We start from the raw sequence: 9,108 nt of genomic DNA, 5'->3' as shown, positions 1-9,108 counted from the left end.
TTAATTCTAATCACTTGCTATTTTATTTTGTAATCAACAACTGAGCTTTTGAGCTTATCGATTGAAGGTTTCAGTGCTTTCAAGTATTTCGTTCTAATTAATTAATAGTATTAACCAGAAATGAAATCCAAACTGTTTTTTACGACTTGAGTTCCAAACGCAATTAAAATTTTAATAAGGCATCACTCACTTGTTGATATCACCTTTCGTCAAAAATATGAATCTAATGAAAATATGCTCTTTGCAATGGCTTTGACTAATGCCATTTCCTTTTATTTATGGCCTCCTGCTGCTCATATTTGCTTGGATTTGTAATCCTGATATTCCTCGCTGTCCGAAGCGAAAGAACGAGGCCCGGAAAGCAATTCTTGCTCTCTGCTTTCCAAGTCTATTTCTCTTCTGTCTTGCGTTTTGCCTATCCTTCAAGTGGCAAGTCTGTTCTTTCAACTTTCTCTTGTTTCCATCTGCCCTGATTAAAATTAGAAAACGTTTTTACAAATCCTAAGAAAATGAGCACAGAGCATATTTTAATGGACGTAACTCATTGGTTTCTCTTTTGATTTCGTTCTATACATTTAAAACCTTTTCTTGATCGGTTAGAAAAATTTAATCGCTTTTGAAGTTAGTGTTATTACAAATCCTCTGGAGAAGATGTCGGTTCTGATGCCATAGCAAGATGCAGTGCTTTAGACAACTCTAGTTTGGTACGTCAAAGTAACAGACCAAGTTCCAGAGGTAGACGTAGTCGTTCCAATCTGCACGATACTACTCCAAGATTTTTTCTTCTTTTTTTCGTGAAATAAACAGAATGTACAGACTAACCAAAATCAGCAACAAAAATAATAAAAAGCTAAATTGTCCATCGCACTACCTACGTACAGATATATTGACTTGGTGACTCTTACAGAATGAGTGGCTGCAGCCAAGATCAATTCTTTCGATGGCATCTTGGTTTACCTCAGCTTTTCTTAGGTCATTTTTATGCTGACCAGCAAAACGCTTTTGTATCTCTCGAAATTAAAGACAAGAAATGAAGCGTCTAAGAAACCAGCAAATATCGATCTACTCGCTGGAATTTCAAGATCACCCATGTAAGCGATACACAATGGACCTATCAAAAACCCTGCCCTCATCCCCCAACACCCGAAAAAGAAGAAAAAACACGACAGAGCAATTTTTTTCTTCAGGTAGATGGTCTCATATTAATAGGCAAAAGAAAAAAAAAACAAATAAAAGGTCCTTAGCTTTCACTAATATGCTTTATGTAGTACATCCGAAGCCATTTCTACTACATACCAGCTAAGTTATCCATAATTTCCCACTTCATCTTCATGGAAACGATACCCAGTTTACAATGTAAAATTACTCCATATGGTGAAAAGTAATACAAACTAAATTATATTGTTTCCATGTTAACGTACTTGGCACTTGGAATGGTGAGATGAAATGGCTAGCAAGCGATAAGAGACATTTTCTGGAGGGAGCCATTATATTAGAGAAAACATAATGTAATGAAGCCCTTTTTACCCATTGGTCCGGGGTGTTCAAAAGTGCTTTAAATTTCAGATTATGTTTCTGTCTGTCTGTCTGTTGGCCTTTCCACACTGGCGGACTGTTACTGAATTTCCGGCTCATGCTAATTAGTGGCCTCAGGCATCCACAGTCAAATTATTTACCGTCATTAGAGATAGGGAATTTTCTGCTTTCATTGCCTACACTTTAAAAGCCCAATCTCTCCTGGATATGTAAATGCCAAATGTTTTCGACATGAATATCGAAATTTTAACAGAAGCTCAGGTTTCAATACGAAAAAAACAAAAAATCACTCCAGTCACTACGAACAATGAAAACTTATCAGTAATTATAATTCGCCGAACAGCACTATCAAAATGATATTTATGTAATGGTATTTAACTTTTCTATACATTTCAATTTAAGTTAACTAATAGATATTGACAGAATAGCTGCCGTATCTAGTAAGGATCTGTTTTTTATCGTTCTTGTCTATCTTGTGTCCATTGCCTCGCTACAATTCAATGAGAAGCCGAATAATTAATTGATAAAAAAGAATTTAAGCTGCAAGTAATGAGAACGCGTTGAAAACATTCAAAATAGATATACAAAAGTAAGTACAATCATTTTATGTGAAAGTCAGATGTATTTAGCTTCATGCAGTTTAAGTAGGCTACACGTTCCCATTTAACGTTAAGCGTATATAAGACAAAAGCATTTATAAACAATGATTAGGAATAACTTGTTTTCTGAAAATCCAAATAAGACTCATTTACAGCAAGGTATTTCAGCGAATACAAGATATACCTCTCTAATCCCCAATTCTACCCAGAGCTTTTATATTTGGATCCGTAAAAAAACGTAGTGTTTGCCAGCATGCTATCAAAGCACAATTAATTATTTCAAGAAATTCCCTGGCAAACTGGTTGTTACGCCCTGTTACGTTCCTTGTTTATTCGTTTCGTAATGCATCTCCTTCCCTTTTGGAACGACGTATTCCTTGCTGGTGTTAATTTTATTGCTGACTTATCTACAGTTTGTTCTTCTTTACCAGAGACGTCCTCATATTTTATTCACTGATTGACAGAAGGCTAGACGTACAGCCATTGGCACATGCCCTACTGGTCAACTCAGTGAATTAAGGCCATTTCAGGGTTAGAAAGAAGCCGTGGATCTAGTTTTAGGTAAGTTGGGCATTTTCCGATTTCTCTGGTCCTTTCAAGGCACAAGGTCACCAGCGTTAGAGGTGTTCTCACTTGGAAGATGGACATTCTCGAGATCAGTATTAATCAGGTCGTCACCGTAATAGGGATCAGGCCAAGGAGGCGAGAGCTCTGCACGCTCGTCTTCTATAAAATAACGCCCAGATACTGTGGTTCCTGCGACTACAGCTGATAGATAGTCTCCAGCACCCTTGTCTTCTTAAGGTTATAAGTCAACGCATCATTATTATTAAGAGTGGAGATCTTTGATCATCAGAGGAACGGAAAAAAAGATAGGTCCAAATATGTCAGAAATACTTTAGGTTGTAGATGAGGGTGAAAAATTGGTTTATTTGAATTAACTCTGCTGTCTCAGATTCTCCAAAGTCGTTCTGCACGATGTGTATAAGTAGGGAAAAATGTTCTAATTCATAAAATAGTAAAGGACACTACTGATAATCAGATGATCAATATTAGAAAAACTTTCTAAATGTTAACAAACAAACAGGTTTCAGAGCCACTCAATAGGATTTGACAAGGTAAGTCTTCGTCTAGGAATGCTTTATAAATATTTCTTCGAGTGAAAAAAAGTAAGATAAATGTCAATTCCTTTGTTGCCGCAAATCTGTTCAAGAAGCTAACCTTTATTGTCATAGGAAAGCTCATGGTCAACGTTACATTTAAAAAATTTCTCTCTTTCTTTCCTTAGGCCCTCTTTATGGACATATTAACGTCATTTAAATGTTATAAAACCGGCAAAACAATTTGTTCACTGATTGACATCAAAACCGTTTATAGGTAATGGAACAGTTTCAAAATTTTAATGTTTATGATCTTTTCAGCTAACTTATTTCAATTAGCTTAGATAATGAGCTAGGTACAGAAAAACACAATGGCAGTCACTCGAACGGTTAGAGAGACTAAAGCAAATTATAAAGAACAATTGGTTAGGCAACCCGATGCCTGTATCTTTCCAAAGCTCGAAAAAAAATAAAAATAGTATAGTATATCTGTTATAGTATGTTATTTGATACACATTCATAAAATTAGCAGAAAATTCTGTGAAGAAATTTAATGCTTATATGAAGATAACACAAGACAATTTTGATAATTGTACGTAAAAGATATGCAGACTTTACAAGATAATGCATAGGCATAAAAATAAATGGGTGAAGGGCAGCTAGACAGGTTTGTAATATTAAAAAGCGTATTAAAATACAAAAAGAAGACAAGTTCAGCATGCAACACAAGAAGAGCATTTATACAAAAGCCAATAAATTAACATACATTCCTAGCTTGTGTTCCAAGCATAATTCAACGCGCTATAAAAATTACTTGTGTAACTAAAAGCGGCTTTAAAACTACTGTTTAGAATTACTTAAAATATCTACTGTTGCGCAAGTTACGGTTTTTTGTAATTTCTAAGAGAAACATAAAATGAGTCTTCTAAACATTTTCTGTCGAGTTCATAGTTAAGCCCAATCAGATGATAATGGAGAATCTCCTTTAATAATAATAATAATAATAATAATAATAATAATAATAATAATAATAATAATAACAAAAGAGAGAGAGAGAGAGAAGAGAGAGAGACGATAAGAGTGAGAGAGAGAGAGAGAGAGAGAGAGAGAAAAATCGTTAATGACTTTGATGACTATGGTATCATAGTTTATCTGTAAAATTCAAATATATAACATTCTATTTTGACCCTGTATTTGACCATGAACCTCTATAAGCGCGCTACTAGCCTGTTTAAGTAGCACGGAAAAAGGTCGCTATTCGGAAAATAGAGAAGAATCTCTACAAGTGTAACGCTGCTGAAGTAGCCATTTTTACTTTTAATAAAGTAAGCTTGCGAGAGGGTCTGTTTCCTAAGTACAATATAATAATAATAAATAATTAATAATAATAATAATAATAATATTAATAATAATAACAAAAGACTGAGGAAGGAAATGGGGGAAAAAATAACTCTTTGAAATAAAACCAAGAAGACATGTTGAGAGTGAATCGTTAAATATTATAGATTTATTTACTTTTATACCATTCCTATTGAAAAATTTTAAAGTACATTAAGGGAAACTAATTATCATTTTCAATTAAAACTGGAAAAAGGACTCAACTAAAGAACAAAAGGAATCGTTTTATCGTCGCTGTATGGCAATTAACTTTCTCTCCCCTTCCCTGTTCCCAAATACATCCACAGCCATATTTTATGGTAACCCACCTGGCATTCAAAATGAAATTAACCTCGAGCGTAGCTTTGTGTCGACGAACATACTTTTTCTTTTATCTCTTCCTAATTCATTGATGAATTATATTTTTCTTTATTATTTTTAAAGTACTTCTCAAACGAAAGGTAACACACAAACGAAAGGTAACTCGCACTGATGTACTGTTGAACTAAAATTTAATTATTGGAACTGAAAATAAAGGTGATCCAATCTTTGTAGTAACCTTTACATCTCTTTTTCTCTGAAACACTGAGACCATAGCATACAAGCTAGCTCTTTTAGAGAGACATAGATTCCTATTCTTTTTTTTTTTTTTAAGTACCTTTTCGGGGCACAGTGACCTAACTTTGACTCTACATGCTGAATAAAGTAAGACCAATAGTCTTAATAAATTTAATCTCCAGTAAAGTATATCTGAACCCTACAGACATATAGGAATAAGGTTAAATGAATCTATATCCGTCTTCGCAACATAATGTGCTCAGTGGCACCTCATTTCCATTACCTTGCTTCAGTTCTAATTCCTCTATTGAAGTTGAGGGTTTCTTCATTTATCCCCTTTTTAGTTACTAGGCTTTTAAGGAAAATTAAAAGACAATGGAACCAAGAGGTGATCAGGGCTCTGTAAATTCTTGATAAAACCTTGATGGTAACAAGAACAAAATCACAGATATGCATTTATGAATGACATTTTTGATGAAGCGGAAACATTTCTTTTTTCTAATTCCTTTTTTTTCAGAATGAAAATTGAAATGACCAAACAAAATAAATCTAAAATAACTTTTCTAAAAACGCAAAATGATTCCCTTTTTCACCAAGTTTGCTTTTGTCGACCTCAGTGACATACGAAGGGAGGTTATAGTAGTATTAGATGACATCCAGCTTTTAGATATCAAGTTTCCATCCCTTATAGAAAAGACTTATCTCCCCAGTCTGGAAATAAGAAAAAAATGAAGTAAGATAATTATGCTAATTAATATACCAATTGATTTCCAATAATGCCAACATTCATAAGTATTACAATACATTCATTGTTTGAAAAATGACAAGCCTAATGGCCTGCATGCCTCTCTCAAGGTGTTTGCAGAAGAATTTATCAATCATTTTTTCCCGGTGATTTTGCTGGTAAGTCTGGCTTAGCACTCTGTATGCTTTCACACCCCTTTTTGTTTTTCCAGTTAAAGATATCTAATGGAACTAGGCTGCTCTACAAGTATGTTAATATATACCGAGACTATTTGTCCTAGAAAGCCTGTTACTTTACTTGAATTAATATGCCCGCTATATACCATCAAGTATCAGAGATCTTGTTAGTAATATTATAGTTTATATATATATATATATATATATATATATATATATATATATATATGTGTGTGTGTGTGTGTGTGTGTGTGTGTGTGTGTGTGCATGTATGTATGACAGTTTGACAAGATAGATTCTTTCAAGTTTTTTACTTCATATTTAGGTCACTGATCTTGCAAAAAATGACTGATGGCGTCTGTACTTGAAGAGAGGTTCTGGTGTACATATTATTCTAAGTAAATTTGAAAGTCTAGTTAAAAGTTCGGCTCTTTCACAAAAGGGTTTTCTTTTTCCGCCTGAACTGGCAGTAATTAGCATTGAAGCTTAACATCTCTACCACATTTGTTATTGCTGGTAACAATTTCAGCGACAGCTTCTATGCTGTAGTATGGAAAGCAACTGAATAGAAAAAAACTGAATGAAATAAAAAACTCTAGTACGATATAAGATAAACAATATCTTTATAAGGCACTGAATGGCTACCATTTACCAATTAGGATTTTGTACCCTTCATTTAGCCAATTTTAAGCAAAGAATGGTCTCTACATTTTACCAGATATCTGTAAAAAATTTCACCTCGTCTTTAAATGATCGTATCATTCCTATATATATATATATATATATATATATATATATATATATATATATATATATAATATAATATATATATATATATATATATATATAAATATATATATATATATATATATATATATATATATATATATATATATATCCTTTAACCTTTATATATATATATATATATATATATATATATATATATATATATATATATATATATATATATATATATATATATATATATATATATAAAGGTTAAGGTTTTTGCACGAGGGAAAAACTGAAAAGCTAGATAACCAAGCACTTTTGGTCTAGTGCGACCCTTTACTCAGGCACAACTGACCGTGCAGAGGAAAAAAACATGGTCAAAGTAGGCTTAATGTCCGAACTAACACTACAAGATTAGCAATAAGGTCGAGTTCACTCTACAGAAACGAGGAAACGCCTGAGAGCAGGATAAGCGAATTTTTAGGCAGCCACACCTTGGAGGATCACACACGTGTTCAACATATGATTCATCCGGAAAACAATACATTTTGAAAAACAAGGAGGCATATATAACTTACTTACCATGAAATTTACAAAAATGTTCCCAAAAAAAGTTATTAATGAAAAGACGAAAAAAGGATATAAATATATCTAGCAAGAGAGAGAGAGAGAGAGAGAGAGAGAGAGAGAGAGAGAGAGAGAGAGAGAAAGAGGGAAATAATAACTATATACATGGGACTAATGAATTAACAGTTCATTTATTTAAGTTCTTTCATAAACATTTTACAAATATACGGGTCCAAATGGAACAATCCGAGACTAGATTTAGGTTGTTTTTAATATTGATTTGTAGAATTGTTGATTCCAGTAAATTTCTAGAAACATAATCATTAGATCTAGCAATTACAGAGGTGTCGCACTAATTAATACAACGAGATTTTTCCACTCAGATGGATAAACAGTGCATTTGAAGGCTGGGCTGTTCTAACTGAAAACATATGCTGCTTAATACATACACATAAGTTTTTACTTGACTGTCCAACTTAAAAAGATGGGCAATCCTTACAAGGAAGTTTTGTAAACGATGTTGTTATTTGTTACGAGACTATTTTTGTTTAATTAGCATATCTTTAATGGTATTGTTATAAAGAGAACTTACTATTAGCATTAAACGATTTAAATATTGATTTTTATGGTTACAAATCCACGAAAGTAAGGCAAGCTAAGTACATTTTTAGGCATTTCTTTTCCATTACTAGCAACGCTATAAAACTTTTTTGTGAGCTTTTTGATAAACACATATCAATTATATGAGGTGGTAGCAGAGATCGTTTCCTATCTTTTTTATGTATTCTATTTCTTGGTCCAATATTGTGGACTCGTGATACGCAAAAGCACGTAGGAACATAGAAGACAAAAATGAAATTTTAATATTAAGATGGTGGCCAGAATAAAATAATACATTTGATAAATTATTTGTGGGTTTTCTATAAATACTGAATTTACATTGGAAAGATTCTCTATGTATTAATACATCTAAGAAAGGGTGGAGCCTCAGAAGAGAAAGGTTTACATGCATACGCCTGTTTCATATTGGCGTAGTTTATTCCGTGCAACGTTTCAGGGACCAGCCCCATTTTTAAGCTGAAAATTACAATAATAAAATCAAATTACAATAATTACTCATCTAAATACACAATTACAATATAAAGCAAATTCAAAAAAACACAACGAAACTCAATTACCATTTCCAGGAGAAGAAGGAAGACGAGTGACTAAAAACAAAAACAAAATACGAAAGTATCTCTTTATTGTTTTATGGCAGATATAGAGGGGTGAAGGCAGTTTGGTTGTTCAAATTATCATCTGAATTGTTCAGCATCTGTAACCACACAAAGAAATACAAGAGCAATATTAAATATAAAACTTTCAAATCCTTACAAAAGCGTCTTCTCCGCAGCAGCTACGGTCTTCGAATCGCTCATTGTTTGTCTTCGCTTTTTTTTTTCTTTTTTTTTTATTCACTCGTATTCCTTCCTCTTCTGGAAATGGTACTTGAGTTTCGTGGTGTTCTTTTAATTTCGTAAATAGAAAGAAAGGTAGGTAAATGTTTAGCTTAATTCAAGATTTAAAAGGAAAATCAATCTCTACATTTATTGACTATAATTACATCTGATGAAAAGAATAACGTAAGGGAGCTCTAGGCACATGCTCCGTGGTACCTTTAACGTTAAATGACAATACAATGGTGTCACTGACTAAAATAGCAAACGCCATTACACGGG

Source organism: Macrobrachium nipponense, chromosome 36 (assembly GCF_015104395.2).
Source record: "Macrobrachium nipponense isolate FS-2020 chromosome 36, ASM1510439v2, whole genome shotgun sequence".
In the NCBI taxonomy this organism is placed as follows: domain Eukaryota; kingdom Metazoa; phylum Arthropoda; class Malacostraca; order Decapoda; family Palaemonidae; genus Macrobrachium; species Macrobrachium nipponense.
This window is presented reverse-complemented; position numbering follows the sequence as displayed.